The sequence below is a fragment of the Andrographis paniculata genome, unplaced genomic scaffold (assembly GCF_009805555.1).
Source record: "Andrographis paniculata isolate CXL003 unplaced genomic scaffold, ASM980555v1 Contig46END, whole genome shotgun sequence".
NCBI lineage: Eukaryota > Viridiplantae > Streptophyta > Magnoliopsida > Lamiales > Acanthaceae > Andrographis > Andrographis paniculata.
In genome coordinates, this window is record NW_026137580.1 from 2,597,970 (window position 1) to 2,618,129 (window position 20,160).

The window sequence follows — 20,160 nt, forward strand, 5'->3', positions numbered from 1 at the left end:
GAATGAAATGTTTAGAAAAAAATAGGAATAATCAAAATATTAGTAGAAGTAACAATTTCTTTGACATAAAATATTCATTCGTTCATTATTATTTTCTACGATCAAATATAATAATATCAAACACCAAATAACAACACAATAATTTCAAGCACTAAATACAAGCAATACAATACTATACAATATTGTTAGATTCAAAACATAAAGTTCATAACAACACAATGATATCAAACACCAAACACAAATCATAACAACAATTCAAACACATAGTTCAAACACCGAATACAAGAGATATTTCTAAATACAACACCGAAAAACATAGACACCTACTTACATATTACCATAAATGCAAGAACAACAATAACAAAAACATAAAGATATGTAACCCTATTCGTATTTTTTTCCAAACGCTTCATGTTCAACTCTATCACTCTAGCAATGTTGTCCATTTCAGCCCTCCCTATGGCACCATGACCTGAATTCATACTTGCTTTGGGTTTTGAAATTACTTTATCTTCTTCGTCGGAGTTAACGACTCCCAACTTTGATCTTTCCTTCTCTTGTGCATTCAAGGGTTCAAGCCAACAAAAAAATCACATTTTCTGATTTTTCAATTGTAAAACAACTTACCTTCGGTATTTTTGGTAGGCTCAACGACCCTAATAGCAGCATATATTCCGTATTTACATACTGGATTCTTGTATCTTAAATCCAGTACTTCCGCTCTTAAGCCTCTTTTGCTATTCGAGGATGTCGTAGACATTAACGCCACCTATTCAGCAACAGCAAAATCGACTATACAATTCAATCCGAATATTTATAAGAAAAACAAATAAAACAGCCCATTCAATGAAAATTGTTCTAAATTAGCAACAAACTCGATCAACAAGTCTTCATCGAAAACTGGCTCGAACATAAAATATCTATCCCTAATTTCTACTATCGCTAAAATAACATCACTACTGCCCGAGCAACTGAATTAATTCCACAAAAATAATACAAAAGGTTAAGATTTTCTACAAAAATTGAATAAAATTATGAGGAAGAGAGCGACGCCAACGCATCAAAGTTTAACACTTATACTATCGTCAAAACAAAACAATCTTCTTTCTTAACCCAACGCAAATTCTTACGTGAAATCAAATTACTCAGAAACAATAACACTAATTTAAGAAACTATAAATTCTTACCTGCACGACGAATTTGTTAATGTTATTTTTGAATCCCTCCCTTGCGAATATCAACCGCGTTCGGTGAAGAGGGCTTCGACGGTAAAGGAAGAATGCTTGAGTTAGGGCATATGATCGACAATAAAAAATTATATTTATTGGAAAAATATTCAGATACAATGAAGGGCATTTACGTCATTTCATAAGACCTTTGAGAGCTTGTTTCTATAATACACGCATAAATAGCGCATGTATTTTACTCTCAGTGTGGATTGGGGATTTACTGCAGAATTTGTTATATCATAAATGTAAATTATACAATAAAATAAACATAAGGTGTATTACACAAATTTCAAATAACACAAGTACCAAGAGTGAAATATACCCTTATTTTTATAAAATCGGCCATGAATATTTGAATTGAATTGGTAAAATTTTAAAAATATATTTAAATTTAAAATAATATTAATTAAACTGGTTATTAAATATGTTAAACGGATTTGACCCAATTATTAATTGGGTCAAAAATCTCAACCTAAACTCAATTATTTCAAGTCAGGTTTAGGTCGGATTATGGGTCAATTTTTGCCAGCCCTACATACATTATATATAGTCGGCATTAAATAATAAATGGCTAGTTTAATTAAATATTATATGTTTTATAAGAAATAAATTTCAATAATATAAATACCCCACCGTCCAAAAACAAAGTATCATTGATTTTTTGTGTGTAAATATTTGAATATTAATAATTATAAATAAAAAGAAAAAGTTAAAAATACTTCTATTAGACTTTTATACTGCAAATATAATGATAATATGAATATTTTTAATGTTAAGTACAACAACATAAATAAAAGGTAGTATATTAATTTAATTATGCACATATATTAATTTTTGTATAAAAATATCAATAATTAATGAAAAATTATTTAAAATGAAAGATATCGTATAAATGTTATAAAGAGAGATTGGATGTTATAATATCATTTAAACTATAGCACCCAATCTATCCCAAATATAATATTATGTGTATATATATAAAGTTATAATAAATTTGATAACAACATAAAGTAATCTTATTAATAAAAAAGTATTATAATTAATATTTTCTTAAAAAGAAGAAAATAAATTTTTAGCAGAAATGGAAAACATCCTATAAAAAATAGAAGTATTAAAAATTCTCGTATCGCTCAATTGGAATGCGTTACGTGGCATAATCCGAAAAGTAAATTGAAATTATTCATTTTCTATAAATAGAGGTCATTGCCAAATCATTCAAAACAAGCGTTCTTTGTCGAAAATTCACTAATTTAGACAAATGACTCAATATTAGTTGACAAATCAATAAAGTTAATATTCTTCTTCGTATGTCTAAATCGGAAAAAAGATCACAATTCCTAAATCCATTGAAAAATCTGTCAAAGGCAAAGAAAAGTCATCCAAATTTATGACAAAGTTTGAAGACATTTTTCACGTTTTTCACCGAATCATCAAATCGGCCCTCTTTAATCTAAAAATCTATGGAATATAACGCCAAAAATATTATAAAGCACCAAATCCACCACCACAATGACCAAATCATCATAAGTCTTCAAAGAACAATCAAAGTCAAGTCGAAAAGTAAATTTACCTTCATGGAGATCAAATCCTCCAAAAGCCAACAAGTCAAACCAAAGACTAAATAACTCCAAATCCGTCAAAGAAGCCAGATTGAAGATAAAATACTATTTCCGTCCACCGTCAATCTATCAATTTGCATTTGGCATAATTGTTTTTAACATTAAAAATATCCTTATATTTGTATAATTTTTTGTACAAATGTCGTTACATTAGTATTATAAGACACCAATATAAATATTTTTGTCGTTTTTTTTTTAATTTGTACTACGTTTTGATATAATTATTAATATTAAAAAATTAACATGCAAAAAGTAAACGGATAGATTTACTGTGGACGGAGATAGTACTATTATTTTTTAAATCTACTGGGTCCGTTTACTTGTAAGATTTTAGGCCTGATTTTACTATTTCAACTTTCTTTTCCTCCGAAGACATCAAATCAAACACTCAATTCTTATTTATTTTATTACACTAAAATCTAATTTTACATTCAAAACATCACATTAACACATATTTATATCACATCAAACAACTATTTCAATTCAAAATTTTATTATTCAAAATCAAAACCCAATAATATTAATATTACAAATATTTTATTAATCTACATTATAAATATTTTATTGATATATAATTTTTAAAATATTTAAATATATATTCTAAATTTATTATAATTATATAATAATTATTATTTTCAAACTATCAATAATATTGCTCACATAAAAAGAGCATAATAAAATTATATTACAATTTATTATTATAAACTAATTAAATTTCATTAAGACAAATATAATATTATTTAAAGGTAAAATATTACTTATTTTCTTATTCAATTATATGTTCATTTACATTCATATATATATTTATAATATCATTAGTAACGAAAAAATAAAATTTAAAATAATATTTTTTTTAAAAAAATAAGAATTTAATAAAAATAATAATTAATTATTAATTTTTTCATAAAAAAAAATCTAAAAATAAATTGATTTAAATTGATTTTTTAAAAAGAGTAACGTTTTTATTATTAATTTTTTTTAATGACTCAAAAAAGTGAACGAACATCACATATGAACATTTAAATTAAATTTTAAGTAAAAATCTCAACATTTGTCTTTGACGGCGTGTTGCCGCGCTGCTATGCGAATCGAGCATATTTAAGGGTGTGTTTGCTTGGAGGATTGGATTTAAATTTAATTATTCATTTTATTTTTTTTATAAAAATATCAAATTAAGCATCTATTTTTTATTTTTTTACATTCAAAACATCACATTCAATATTTATATCACATTATTCAATTATTCAAATTCAAAATTTTTTATATTCAAATCTCAATCCAAAATTCAAATCCCCAACCAAACACACTATTCGATGATTTAGCTAATCCATACGCTCCTCTATTTCCTTTTTTGATGATTTTGACTAGGAAACTAGCGGAGAAGTCTTCCGAAGGAGGTAAGATTTTGAGGGAAGTAAAGTAATTTACTGGAATGGTTTGCAAGTGGGTTCTGCCCCGCTTCTTTCTGTGCAAATTTCGTATTTTATTCAATTACTGTACTCACAACACATCTTATTCTGGTTTTGTCCTGCTGTGACTCCTAATATCCAGCCGATTCATATTTAGTGCTGCTGTTGATGTTAATTTTTAAAGATAACTATAAACGCGGTGCCCAGTATTTTTTAGGGTTATACTGTTCAAACAATTTAATGCCTGACACCAACACTATTTGTAGCCCCTTATTATTAAAATGAAAATGAACTCGGATCATGTGATTATGTTGACTTATTGTATTAGATTATATGAGTTCTGCTACCGCTTATTAAATCTGTATTGCCTACTTGTTGTTAAGAACGTGTCTGTGTGAATAAGTGGCATTTAGTAGTGATCTTTGTTTAAACTGTGATGCCTGTACTCAATTTGAAAACGGGTTGCTATGATTAAGCTGTAAGATTCAATGAAACGTTGTTGTCAAAATGAAAATTTGAAATAATGTCAGGGATTGAAATAACATAAGGGTGCATTTCATATTGTAAAACTGTATGAAAAAATGACTTGTATTTTGAATTTTGAGCTTGGACCTCTTTTTCTGAGGCAAGAATCATACTACTAGACCGAATGTTTGGATGTCTGTGCCTAATTTGTATTGCATTTCAATTTTTTTTTTTTGTAATTGTTTTATTTCATGTTCTCTATCTATAGATTTAGCAATATAGACCCATCAACTACTTGTGAAATTTAGTTCGTTGACAGAGTGATCTGTTTAATCCTTTGAAAAGTTCATTACAAGCTTATTTAACAACATTTTCGCTGCCTTTATTATTTGCCAGTGTTGTTAGCAGAGCACTAGTGATAGTTTCGGCAAAGTGCAATGTTAATTTCAGTTTGTGGACTGATTATACCACGCCTTTGTTGAGTAGTTTTGGAAAAGCCCATGCCTATCAATTTCTTCCATCTCTTTTGGTTTTGGTCCAATTTTTAAATGTGTATTTCTTTCCCATTTTGTTTGCTATCTACATCTGGATTCAAATATAGTTATCCACCCCCAGCTCTTTACTAAAGGACACAGTCTGATTCCTTTTAACAGATTTCAAACTATTTCCTGTTATTCATATTAGCCTGTGTTAGTTATTATATTTATGAAATAGGCTGATGTTATATGATACATCTTGATTAAAAAACTGTTTATATGAAATAAAGGTTAATGGTGATTTGTTTGGTTTTACAGTTGACTTTAGTAAAAAAAATCATTAACTTGTTTATATGGGGCATTCCGAGAATCGAACTCGGGACCTCTCGCACCCAAAGCGAGAATCATACCACTAGACCAAATGCCCAACCATGTATGCTGATTATGCTTGTTGCATGATTAATTGTGGCCATGCATGCCTAATAATTGTTTATGCCATTCAATTTGTGTATTTGTTCATTTGAATCAATGGTCAAAATTAGATAACATTCATCAATTATATAGTTCTGAGCAGTTCTATTATTGCATTCCCCAATGAAAGGAATGTCCTAGAGTTTAGTTTGGTTGCATCTCTTTTTAAATTTCTAAACATAGTCTTTTTTCTATATAATTTACTTATGATAATTCTTTCTTTCTCTAGATGAACAGGAGGATCCCATAATCTTAGACTACTTTACCTAGCCAAGCCGACACACTAGCTAACAGAGATGACTTTCTGCTTCAGCATTTTGCATAGTGGCTCTTTCATTGCTGATTGGATTATACTATTGTTTGAAGGTTCAACTGGTTTCAATTTCAAAATTGAAAGGTATCTCAAAGACCCAAACTTATAGATGGCATGCCATTTTACTTGGCTACTTTAAAACAAACTGCTTTCTTTGGTTGTGCAACTTATTTGATCTATAAAGGTTTAAAACATCGATGATTCACAACGAAGTAATGCATTTTCTTAGTTACAACGATGTGAAGAATTATATGGTGGGGTAGATAGGGTCATTTCAAAAAGTTTATTACTGGTCAGCAATATCACTGTTGCTGTTGTTTACTGTTTTTTAATATATTTATTTGCCATGCATGATTAGATCCACTCGAGTAAACCATAGCCTAATCTAACATGATGCTTATCTGGTCTCAGCACCCAAAGAAAGATAGGATATGTAGAAGTCAGAAATTACTTCCAAATGATAATGGCTTATCTGAATAAGCATACTTTATAGAGATACCAAATTAATTTGTTAACATGTGTTCATTGGTTAACCTTTGTTTAGGTTTTTCCTCAGACTTGTAGGATAAATATTTTATTTGATAGGTTGTTAAGTTTTTATTTTAGTTGCTACAAATACCTTTGTTTGTGGCACATCGTACAATTGAAACCTCTAGATTGACTTCTCCACAATGCATGGAAGTATATTTCAGAAGATCCCTCTATGACTAATTTAATAATCATTTATTTACCTCTATGTTAATGATGTCCCTCTAATATGCTGAATATCTGACACGAATCAAAGTATTGTTGGATCAACTTCTGAAAAATTTTCAGATAATATGTATGACCTCTTCTATCGATACCATTACCAGTGTGACGGTATCCTTAATTTGTGTGGGTCTGTAAGGTTAAGCAATAATATTTAATGTCATATTGATTGTTTGTATCTGACTGCTAGAAATGTATTAAAATGTTTGGAATCAGTCTGCTTATGTGTTCTTGACTTTTACAGAACATGATGTTTCGAAGTAAATCTGGGAGTCTCCACTCACTAATTTAATATTTATTCAATCACCTCTGTTTTCATAATGTTCACATGGCCCAAAAAACTCAATCAAAAGATAATAGGTTTAATGCGACATTCCAAGAGAAACTGTGGCATCCTAACCACGGATCACAACTTGACCAAATGCCCAATTGATTATTCAGGTTAAGCTTCATACAGCATAACTTTTATAATACTTTCTGTTTCTAGGAAGGAGTTACTTTCCTCAGGCTATGGCAAGTATCCTTATATGATCATGAAGATTAATTAGTTCATCATTGTATTTCTCTGATGCCTGGGAAACATGCACCAAGGAACTCCTCATGGTGGAATGTCCTGTCCCCTTGTTTTTCATTTTTTTTTTTTTTTTTTTTCTATGATCGTTATTGTTGAAAAGATATTTGATCTTATAAATAGTAATGGAGGCATTAACACCAAGAATTAAACATAAGAACAAGATAAAGCTGTAATTTTCAAGGATGTATATGTCGTTCTTGCACGGTATGCCTTAGCAAAGCTGAATTTTCAAATTCTGTTTCTGTTCTTTTTATTCATGATCTTTTGGAGTTGTATGATCTTCTGCTTAAGTGCATTGAACAAAGATATTGTGTAACCCTTTGGAAGTCCAATAATTGCCTACCTCTTGTCTTTGCCAAAATTTTCATTTAATTTCACACTTGCAATAGTTTAGCTGCCTAACCCAAAGCACCCTAACACTTTCAGTTAAATGATTCTACAATATACGATATATGTGATTGTTGACTAACTTATGGATCATGATGCATCATTTGTTTTCTGCATTGCTTTGGCTTTTCTGATGACAGTCTAAGTTGAACAATTTGTTTTGATAGATCTTTTTTACAGGGCCCTAATACTGCTATCAATTCCCTAAATTTATTGCCATTACTAGGTCTGGTTTCTTTAACAAACTTTGAGCTATTTTCTACTACTATTCATATAGACTGTGCTTATTCACTAGATCCATATATGTTTTACCTAAAATATGTTAAAAGTCTTAAATATGAGTTGCCTAAATGGATTCAAAGTTCTAAAAGATGTCAGCAAAATAAATACTACACCTGTTAAAAATGGGGCATTCCGAGAATCGAACTCGGGACCTCTCGCACCCGAAGCGAGAATCATACCACTAGACCAAATGCCCAATCATGCATATTTCTTCTAATTATGCTTATTGTCTGGTAAGCTTGTTGGCTTGCCTCCCTCCCATGTCCACTAGCGCTTGTGTCTGGATCAGGGAAAAGGTGAATAAGCACCACCACAGCAGCATAAGCAAGCTTCTATTTCTATGCCACAATAAAGTAGGGTAGAGCTTTGCACCCCATTGGTTGGTTATATTGTTTATGGTTACAGTGTATTAGTCCCTTGACCCTTTCCTTATAACACTATGAATAGACTTTGTATGATTAATGGGTTACATTGTCCTAAACAGATTTGCACTTCACTATTCAAATGAATGGTTAGGTCAATGTGTGGTTTTAGGTTTCATTGTTTCAGTGTCGAGCTAGTCCTTTGGTTTTTCCAATGTAGTTTTCATTTGAGTTTTAATATTTTTATTCTGTAAGGTTTTCTTTATATATGGGTAGACCCTGACATGCACAAAGAACTTTATCTAGCCTACTTCGTGATTTGAAAATATTGCTTCGGAAGTTCAATATTTTCTTACGATATATTTGTAATTTTATCTGAATTTAATAGCTATGCTGCTATCAAATATCTAAAGTATCCCAAGGTGTCTTGAAAACTTGAAAGAATGTATGCGTGTTTGTTTTGTGAAATAGTTTGAAGGGACTTTTTTTTTTTTTTTTTTTTTAATAAGGTATAAGGAATCATGTAGGTATATAAAAATAATGAATGTGTGTAATGTGTTCTTTTTTGGAAAAATGTGAAAAAAAACAAAAACACAAAAAGAACACACCCTGAGTTTCTTTGCTTGGTTGCACAACATTTGATACATGAGGATTTATACCATTGATGACTACCAGTGAATAATGCCTTTATTATGCTTAGATGTTGAAAATTGATATCATCAACAATACTCGCAACATTGCTAACAGGGCCTCATCCTGTGCTTAGAACCACATGAATTAAAGAGTCTAGGCTTCAGTAATTTGATGTTGATTTGATCTCTCAGAGGAACTAAGACAGCTCTAGTTTTACTTTAAATCATCTGCCAAAGTCTGGAATTAATTTCAGAAAAGAATTACCTTCCAAGGAATGATATAGAAATCCATTGAATATATTCTCAGGATAGACACTCAGTAATAGGTAAATATGCAATATGTGTACGCTTTACTGGAGCAATGGTAGATTAGTACTGACTAATGAGGGTGTATTCATTTGAGATTTTATTAATTTTAGAAAGTTTATCAATTTTTATGGATTTAAAAAATCCACAGAGAGTCTAGGTAGAGTTTAATAGATTTTATGTATTGATTTAAACGAATTTTTATAAATTTAAATAGATTGTTTATGAATTTATATAGATTTCATAGGATTGTAAAATAATTTTTTATTGATTTATATAATTTGTATAAATTTATATGAAACCTATTTGTAGATAAAAAAATATTCAAATAAGTAAATAAAAGTAAAAAATGTAAATATATATATATATATATATACAGAGAGAGTATTACTAGTGTGTTCTTTCAACAAAAGATGCACATATTTTCCAGAAAATATTAATATATCACACATTCATTATTTTTGTACTCCCTAAGCAATTCTCTATACCTCACATAAAAAAAAATCCCTTTAAATTATCTCACAAAACAAATATACCCACATTTTTATAAAATAAAGTATATTATTTATTGTCATTTTTATATATGAATATATATTATGTAGTATATTATTAATGATGTATAATAATTATAGCATAATACTATTTTTATATATATTTTTTATTATATTATTATTCAATATATTAATTTGTTTTAGTTGGTTAGAATTTTAGCATATATTTAATTTAACAAATTTAATGTGAAATGACAATGAGATAAAATGGACATAGAGAATAATGTCCCATTGCCAAGTGATAATAATGATAATATATTTTTAAGAATCTATCAAAATCTTTGCTAGAGAGATTTTATACTGTACAAATTTTTTATTTATAATTTTCCATTAAAATTCAATAAAATCTACGGATTTTTAAAGTCTATGGATTGTTGAATACCTTGTATTAAAAGACTTTTAAAAGTCTGGATTGAATACTTTAAGATTTTAAAATACTTTTAAAAGTCTGAATTGAATACTTCTAGATTTTAAAAGACTTTTAAAAGTCTGAATTAAATACACCCGATTTTAAAAATCCAACATAACTCATAGATTCTCAGTAAGTTACTCCCATACCTTTCCAAAATAAAAGTCATTTTAGAAGTTTATTTTTATTCCTAATTATGTTTTATATGCTTCTCATTGCAGATATCTCTTCTATTCCAATTTTTAACCTTATTCAAATTCAAACTACAAAAAAGTACAACTACAAGTTTATTTATGATTTTGTTACTTTACAATATTTCTTATTAAGGGTAATATCTTATAGAAGGATTTGTATATTGGGGTGGAGGGAGTACCACTCCCATCTAATAGTTGACTTTGACTGCATTATATTTGACTTTTTCAAAAGCAAGAATATTCCACTTTCACTAATTTAATAATGTTCATTATCTTATTACTGTCCCACAATATGCTGCAATTTTTATTATTCAAAGGATAGACTCATAGACATATATGCAATATGTAGTTAGTAGGTATGACCTCTATCTGTCTCTTGATTGCTTTGTATTAATTTGCTGTCTCTGAGCTTTTGCAATGATAGAAGTATTTTATATATGAATTCTCCAGCTTTGTTTTAATTTTGAGGAACATTTTGTTTGGAAAAATGCTTACAGATACTAATGATTTGAGTTACCTCTGATTCTTCTGATGTTTTATTGGGGGAGGTTGGAAAACTAAAATTGTAAGATTATATCAATGGCCTATGCCCAAATTGAGAATCATATAACTAGTCCAAATGTCCAATTTGCTTCATATGATCAGTGGCCACAAATGATTACTTCGTTAAAGCTCAGGAAACAAGAAACAAAGGATTGCTTATCATGGAGTTTCCCACCCCTGTATTATTTAAAGTTATCGGCAATCAATTAGACGTCTATTATAATTTTTAGCTCATCAGTTGCTAAACTTAGTCCCCTAGGTGAACAACTATTTAAAGACTAAGAAATTATCAGTTAATCTTATTTACAGTTTGGAGTTATTATTTAAACATATACTAGATTAAGTTATCTGTTATCACTTGCCTTTATCCTTTCCGTACCACACCTAAAAATTTGGTGATTATTGTTTATTATTTGCTTTCATCCCTTTTGTACTATGCCTATAAATAGACTATGAGTTCCTTATTAATAAATAACTTCAGTTTCTTCCAAAATGCAACATGTTGACTTTTAAATAAGGTATTGTAGCATATAAGAGATTATTATGTGTTAAGCAAGCTGCAAGCATAGAAAAATTATATTAAAAGCTGTGGTAGTAATAATCTGGGGCATTCCGAGAATCGAACTCGGGACCTCTCGCACCCAAAGCGAGAATCATACCACTAGACCAAATGCCCAATTATGTGTGTGAATTATATTGGTGTTTGGTAAGCATGTAGTCTTTCCTATTAATTCTACTGTTTGTGGTTTCAGGGTACCAGTCCTTTCACCCTTTTCAGTAATAACACAAATTCCATGGTTGGAAATTCCTGTTTTATGTTCCTCAGAAGATGTAATATTTTCATTTCCTTCTAGAAATGAATGGTCAGACAAAAGTGTTGTGGGTTTGGTTGCATTGGTTTGGCATTTCTGATAGTTCATTGATCACCAAATGTAGTCATTTATTTTGAATTTTGATTTGTGAGCTTTATTAGAAACCTTCAGCTGGCTTATATAGCTGCATTATTGTCAAAAAGTCTTTACCTTGTAGCATTATGACAATTGGTGCTGTTTTTCCTATTGGAGGGTATCATTTTCTTGAAAATTCAATTGCATTACTATTTTATATCTGAATCATATCCCCTTTGATGTTATTCAATTTTAGTTTCCCAAGCTGTGAGAACTTGGGATATGGCATTCTGAGTAATGGGACATTCCAAGCAAAACATTGGAATTCGCCACTAGGGAAATATTAAAATTGAACGCAGGACATCTCTCACCCTAAACAAGAATTGTACCACTACACACCTGCCCTCTTTGTTGATCACTTGCTTGGAAATTATAACGTTGATCATTCTGCGAACTTTAGTTTTAATTTCTCTGTTCACAATTATTATCTGAATGGTATTATTGCATCGTCGTTCATGTAGGAGATGAATACATGATGCTTATATATCTGTCCAAGCTACAAGTTATAGAGGATGCTTCAATTTTATATTCTCACTGTAAGTTTGATCAAAAGTTGATTCATTCTTTAAAGGAATCTTTTTTAAACAGAATATGCATGGCCATTTTTGTGGAACTGATTGTACTATTGCAACTAGATGTGTAAAAAAGTAAATATAATCTTTTTCATAATCAGATGCAGTATAGGTTTTTTAATTCATTTGTTGTTTTATATCTCCCAGGAATGCTTTCGGCATGCATGGGAGGAGAAATTATACCCCTTTAGATTTTTAAGGGGCTGAAGGTGAGCAAGCCATCATTTTGGACCACCATTTAGTCCTTGTTGGGAGACAGGTTCAATCTTTGATGGTAAGATGGAATACATTCTGGAGTTTGAAGAAGTTAAGTATGGTGAACCTCAAAAACCTAAACTAACAAGCCTAGTGCCAATAGCATAGCCAAAGCATGTGCCTTGGATGCCAAGAGCTAGCACCTGTTGGGAAGAGTTACTTTTGTGAATTTGTCATTGGATACGGTGGAATAGTTTTCTTTCTCAAAGTTTAGCCAAAAATATTCCCTATAACAGCTTCAAGTTTTTTTTTTTCACCGACTCTCTCATAACTCTAGTCATTCTTCATCACCACCTTGTTATAGCATCCACTACATTGTGAATGTGCAAACTTGGCACCATATCTGTGAATTCACATATTTGGGATCCAGTTTTGAAAAATAAGATGATGTGCTGTTAACTGATCTCGTTTCCCATCTGGATTAGAATCAAAGTTTTCCATCTAATTTGCCATTTACCATGGTTATATTGCTAAGCGAACTATTAGACATGTCACATGTAGGTCATTTTGGGGCGCCATTCTGTTAGAAATATTGTATAGAGGCTCATTTTGTATTTAAAGTGTAGTGTAGGGACATTTTAGGTATTTATTGTATATTATGTAGAGTTTTGTGCAATAAAAACTTTCATTGAGTGAAGAACGTTTCCATCGAGTGTAACCAACTATAGCCAGCATTTTCAAACTAAAGATATGAGACCATTGAAGTATTTGTTTGGTATTAAAATTGCTAAATCACGTGATGTATAGTTCTTTAACAAAGAAAGTATGAATTGTATATTCTTGAAGAAATTGGTTTATCTTACTGATAGACTCTCATATGGATTCAAATGTGAGTATTGTGAGCCGATTTCTTTAGTCTCCATGCAATGCTCATTGGGATGCTACGATTTGAATTTTGAAGTATGTCAAAGGATCTCCGGGTAGAGAATTATTGTATACCAATCAAGATTACAGTGAAGTGATTGACTACTCGGATGCTAATTAGGGAGGATTCTCAGTTAACAGAGGCTCTACTTCAGGGTAATATTATCTCATGGAAGAGTAAGAAGAAGAATGTTGTTGCTAGATCAAGTGCAGAGACAAAATATCGAGCTATGACATTAGTGATTTGTGAACTTATTTGGATAAAACTGCTTCTTCATGAATTGAAGATAGTGGAGGTTTCAGAGAGAATAATTTTGTGACAATCAGGCTGCTTTGCATATTGTATTGAATCCAGTATTTTACGAGAGGACTAAACATATTGAGATTGAGTATCATTTTATTTGTGAGAATGTATTATTTAGATGTATTGCTGCCTATTATGCTACTTGGAATGGCCAACTTCTAGATATTCTCAATAAATCTCTTAGAGGTCTTCAAATTAAATTTTTATGTGACAAACTTGGATTATATGATTTTTATTCTTCAATTTGAGGGAGAGTGTTATAAATATTGTTAAGAAGTTCATTTTGCATTTAAAGTATAATGTAGGGGCATTTTAGGTATTTTTGGTATTTATTGTATATTATGTATAATTTTGTGTAACCAAAAATTTCATTAAGTGAATGGAACGTTTTCACATTCCTTCGGAGAGTTGCATGGAAATAAGCATGTTGGCATTTGGAAAATCAATACAAACTGTTGTTGTAAAAATTCACCTCCAGCAGCTTAATTGAAAAAGTCTGCCAGAATCGAGTTGTTCGAAGGGTTCCTCGCCTTCTTCAAGAAAGGATTCGGACTATCTCGCAATTAACAAATAATTAACCTAAAAAAAATACAAAAGTGGAGATAAAAAATTATGAAAATACAAGAAGATGGAGATGAATGGCATCTGTCTTTGATATGATCTTGCTTCTTAATCTTATTATTTTTTGAATTTTGTTTGGATAAACTATTATCCTACTTTTTTCTTCAACCACGTCAACCTCATTTTCCAACATCTTTCCTCCCTTGATTACTGCAAATGCACCAAGCCGACTGAGTCATTGGGTTCAGTAACGAAACTAGCATTTAAATTCGGGGGGGGGAGCAAAATGTTATATTTATTTAATATTTAACTAATAGTTTAAATAAAAAATAATGACATAATTATATATAAATTTAGATAGTTTTTGGGTGCAAATTGTGTATAAATATATAAAAATTAATATTTTTAACACTAAAAAAATCGTAAAAAATTGAGCTTGGAGAGTCAATTGCCCCGAACCCTAGTGTAGCTCCATCCCTTTCATTAATCTGGACTTTCTGCTGAACTGCAAATATCCCAGGGTTTGGGCTGTACTTGTACTGGGCAAGCTCAATTAATTTTGAGTGTGTACACGGACATATTAGCTCTCGTGAACTAGGTTTGGCTGGTATTGGTGGTGTGGCAAGGGACTAAAGGTAAGTGTATTTATCCTTTCAAGATGAATTGGCCATATGTTATATCAAAATCATACTATTTTATACACATTGTCGGTGTTGGTTGAAAGCTAGAGCCAGCCCTTCACTTATGGTATCGAATGAATGTGATCTCAAAATTGATTTGTGGATGACAGCTTAAATTTTAGTTGTAACAGCCATTAAAAGTGCCTTATCTCTTGGCTGCTCCTTTACTTTGATAAGCATATTCGATTTCGTATTTCCTTGCAAAACGAGTGGTAATCAATTGCATATTTGATTGTAGTTTTTCCGGCTGTATTAATTTTTTGGGTAACTTTTGTAATGGAATGAGCCATAGTCAACTAGAGGCTAAGGTCATGTCCAAGACATTGAAACATTTGCATGTGAATGTGGTTTATCTTATATGTGTTTTGCACCTTCTTGCCTTGTTCTTTCAATTTCGTTGTAAATAAAATTATATGTGCATCTTGTACCAACACCACGACAAGTGTAATCATTTCAAACAATTTGACCAATTAAAATGAAGAATTAATTTCAAATTCTAGTACTAAAATTAATTCTAATTATCGTTTTTGAACCTCACCGTTGCAGCATACTAAAGTGCAGTATAAAAGAGTACATATCATGAATGAACTTAATATTATGAATGTATATAAAAATTATCCAAAAATATAAACTAATAAAACTAAAACATAAAAATGGAAACATAGGTGCAATACAACATTTTGAAGATATATGCAGCTTCTTCAAATTCTAGTAGTAAAATTAATTCTAGTTATCGTTTTTGAACCTCATCGTTGCAGAAGATATATATGCAGCTTCAAAGCGAGAATCATACCACTAGACCAAATGCCCAACCAATGGAGTAATGTATTTCCTTAGTTAGAACAATGTGAAGAACTATATATATGAAGGGGTAGATAGGATCATTTTTTAACACCAAGAATTTAAAATAAGACAAGATAAAACTGTCATTTTTAAGGATGCATATATCTTTCTGGACTTCTTGTGTTCTACTTAAGTGCATTGAACAAAGTTATTTTTGTAACCTGTGGAAGTCCAATAATGGCCTACCTCAAGCCTTTGTAAAAAATTTTAGAGAATTTTTATATTTAACTTCACACTTGCAATAGCTTTGCTGTCAAAGTCAAAGCATCCTACTTTGGTTTCTCAAATGTATTTTTACTGTTTACTGTCACTTTCTTTCCTTTCTGTCAACGAAAAATATTTTCATTTATTTTACATTTACAACAAAGAAATTCATTCTAATTTTTTATTTATTAATTTTTATTGTTATAATTATATGTACATATACTCTCTCCGTTGTAGTTACCGTGTTCACCTTCATTTTCGTATGTCACACTTATTCTATCATTTTTTTTGAAAAGTATTATACACTTTAATTTTATTTTAAATTTTTTAATTTTAATTATACTAATGAGTTATTTCAAATTATTTTATTAAATTATAATTATTTTCAATAATACAGTTTTAATTTTTTTTACGTCGGTAAATGGGACATCATATTGGGGAGGGAGGGAGAATTATTTTTTAATTAATTAATAAATCATTAGTATAATTTGTCAATATTGTGATTTATTAATAATTTATGGAAACAAAAAATTATATATTATATTTTAGTAAACTAATTTTAGTTTTTATTTTTTATTATATTATTAAATAATTTTTATGTTGTATTTTTATTATTATGGGTATTATTGATTAATTGAAAAAATAATATGTAAAGATAATAATTACTTTTTTTTAAGAAAATATCACATTACATTAAAAATATAAAAAAAATACTATTAAAATTAAAATAGAAACAAATAACTTAATTATTCATCCAACCAAATTTTAATATAATTTTATATTATTTAATTTTGTGAAATTTATAGTTATATTTTATTTAATAAATTAAATTATTTTTTTAATATTGATTTGTTTAATAAAATTAAATAAGTCAAGGTTGAACAGTACTTTTCACTGAGACTATAAAAGATTTTGAGATATTCTTTATCTCAGTTTCATGGTTCTATAAATAACCCAACCAAGTCCTAACTACATACTTACAAAATGGCTATTTGTATTTATATATTTTTAAATTAATAAAATATATTTAATATTAGTATTAAGGTAGAATAATTTTTTATTTTATTTTATTTTTTTTCTAAAAAAGCAGACACAACCACAATTAATGTTATGAAACTATATAATCTTTTTGTGTCGCAATTGACACCCTAGTTAGGACATTCTTCATATATAGGTGGACTTTGATGTGCAAAGGAAACTTTATCTAGCCTACTTACTGATTTCATAATAATATTGCTTTGGAAGTTCAATTTCTTTTACAATATTTTTGTAATTTTATTTGAATTTAATTGCTTTACTGCTATTAAATATCTAAAGTGTCCGTGTGTTTGGTACAGAGAATTGGCAGCAGAGAAATGGATTGTTTGTTTGAGTCACAGAAATGAAAGTTGAGAAATAAATCATTTTCATTTTTCTATTTTCATTTCTCTCCTATATTTAGAGAAATAGAGAGAAATGACGTTCCAATATATATATTTTTATTTTTTTTATTCTTTTTTATACTATTTAATTTTTATAATTATTTGTATTATATTATTTCAGTTTTACAAAAATTATTTTTAATTTATCATTCAAGTATTTAATTTTTTACAAAAATTTATACTAAAATATATCTTTCAAAACTTCGTATATAATTTATAATTTTTTGTTTTAAAAAAAGTCACCATAAATATTTTTTTCATGATTCTCACTTGCTAAAACTTTTTTTTGTTAGATTAATCATTTATTCTTGTCCGGTCCATTCTTTTTTTTTTTTTTTTATATTTCTCAACTGAATTCTCTATTCTACCAAACAAGAGAATTAATTCTCATTCTCTTCTCAATTCTCTTTCTCTCCAATTCTATTCTCTACTCTCATTTATCTGCAATTCCATTCTCTGTACCAAACGCTCCCTTAGATCCCTGAAAACTTGGCTTTAATATATGTATATCATTTCTTGTCTGGTTGTGCAACTTAGTTTTTCTTGTGTGATTTTGATACATGAGGATTTATACCATTGGCAACTAGCAATGGATAATGCCTTTATTATGCTTAGATGTTGGAAATTGATATTATCAACAATACTCCAAAAATTGCTAGAGGGCTTCATGTGTGCTTTAGAATCACATGAATTAACTTAGAATCTAGGCTTCGGTAATTTAATGTTGATTTGATCTCGACGCGACAAATATCTAGTTTTAATTTCTATATCATTTGCCGAACTCTGGAATTAATTCTAGGAAATAATTACCAAATCCAAAAGAAACACATAACTTCAAATCCACCTCAAAATTAAAATAAAAATCAAATCCAAACCCAATTTTTCCTAAACTCCCTTAAGAAACACACCCGTAATTTGTTTATATTATGTTGAAATTATATTAATTATTAAAAATATAATATAATATATTTTTCAAAAAATATGGTAAAAATATATATATATTAGTAGATATTGTGATTTATTGTTCTAAAAATAAATTCAAAAATTGTGACTGAGATTTTTTAAATTAAGGGGTTAACGACTTTGCCATTAAACTACACTAAATCGTTTTTCTATAAATATTTGCTGACTTTATCAAATTATTTGACTGAACCAATCAGCAGAACAATTCATTTATTTTTTTAGCAGTAACATCTCACTTTGATTATATCTTTTTAATACCAAATAACATACTAATTTAATCTTATTAATATTTCTTAATTAAAAAGTCATTACATATTTTTTTTAAACTGTCTTTCAATTATTATGAGCAACATGATTAAATTTTGCTTTCGGATTCTCTGTCTCACTAAGCTCCCAGTCGTCCCTGTCGAGCCAAACGGATGGCGACGGATGGCGACGTATTTATTTTTTCAATAAACATAATTAAAAATATTTTTGCATATTTGTTTGATCCCAACACGATTTTCATTTCTTTCCTCAGACTCAAATCTCTATTCCCATCTCCAGACGTAGCCGCCGCTCACCTCCTCTGGCCATCGACTGTCGCCGCTGCAATCTCTTCCTCCGGCGTGCAGCCCGTCGCCGCCGCTCACCTCCTCCGGCCGTTGTCGTCCCAGCGTTGCTGGAAAATTTCCTAGCAAACTTTTATTCTTACAGTCACAAAATTTTCTCTTTTTTCCTCCAATCATCACCGTCCATTCTTCGTTTTCTGTCCTCACAAAAAGAAAAATACAATGTTGTGTGTTAAATTATTTTTGAAAATCGATTTGAAAATTATTCATTAAAGTATAGGGTTTGGAGTTTATGCAATTTATTTTACTTGTTTGAAAAATTGAGTTGAAATTATGAGTAGTTGTTGTGGGTTTATTTACGTAGAAACAAGTATGATATATCGGAGAACGAATGGTTAAAGAGGTTATTTAGAGTAAAAGAAAAATGGACATTAGTATATGGGCATTAATTCTTTTCTGTTGATACGACACAACGTACTAAGAGTATGAGAAGTGTTGTCGAAAGATATGGGAGTTCTAAGAATCTTTTGTGACTATCTTTTGAACCGTTCAAAAATTTAATTGAATATTGCCAATACGAGGAGTTGATTGCTGATTTTAAAGCACGTATGAGCAGTGATGGAACTAGCTGTAAAAGTTTGGGGAGGCAAAAATATCGATTTTTTTATCGTTTTTTTTTATGTGGATTCAATGTTTTTTTTTTTAATTCATAGCACATCCTGACAAAAACAAATTAAAAAAAAATTCAACAAAACTACATAAAATTCAATATGTTTTATTATAAAAAAATAAAACTTAAAGGCTAGAAATATAAATTCACAAACAGATAAAATTTTTATAATTTTTTATATTATTAAAAAAAAAATAGAAGGGGTAAATTACTAAAAATATATATATTTTACTATTTTTCACACTAAAAAATAGATATATTTTGAGGACTTCCTAGCCCCCATGTAGATCCGCCCTACTCAAGTCTTTCCTTTACTCGTTCAACTCTTGAAACATGCTGTATACACTGGACGC

The 20,160-nt window shown here is 29.5% G+C and overlaps 1 long non-coding RNA gene and 3 other non-coding genes across 4 annotated transcripts; 1 reads left to right on the top strand and 3 right to left on the bottom strand.

Moving 5' to 3' along the window:
• Positions 1–4,140: 4,140 nt before the first annotated feature.
• Positions 4,141–13,299, top strand: LOC127252353 (uncharacterized). The gene is made up of 4 exons (XR_007839067.1): positions 4,141–4,245; positions 5,899–6,066; positions 12,381–12,455; positions 12,639–13,299. It is a non-coding gene; the product is annotated as an uncharacterized LOC127252353 (long non-coding RNA).
• Positions 5,554–5,625, bottom strand: TRNAP-UGG (transfer RNA proline (anticodon UGG)). The gene has a single exon. It is a non-coding gene; the product is annotated as a tRNA-Pro (tRNA).
• On the bottom strand, positions 8,100–8,171 carry TRNAP-CGG (transfer RNA proline (anticodon CGG)). The gene has a single exon. It is a non-coding gene; the product is annotated as a tRNA-Pro (tRNA).
• TRNAP-UGG (transfer RNA proline (anticodon UGG)) lies at positions 11,577–11,648 on the bottom strand. The gene has a single exon. It is a non-coding gene; the product is annotated as a tRNA-Pro (tRNA).
• Positions 13,300–20,160: the final 6,861 nt, after the last annotated feature.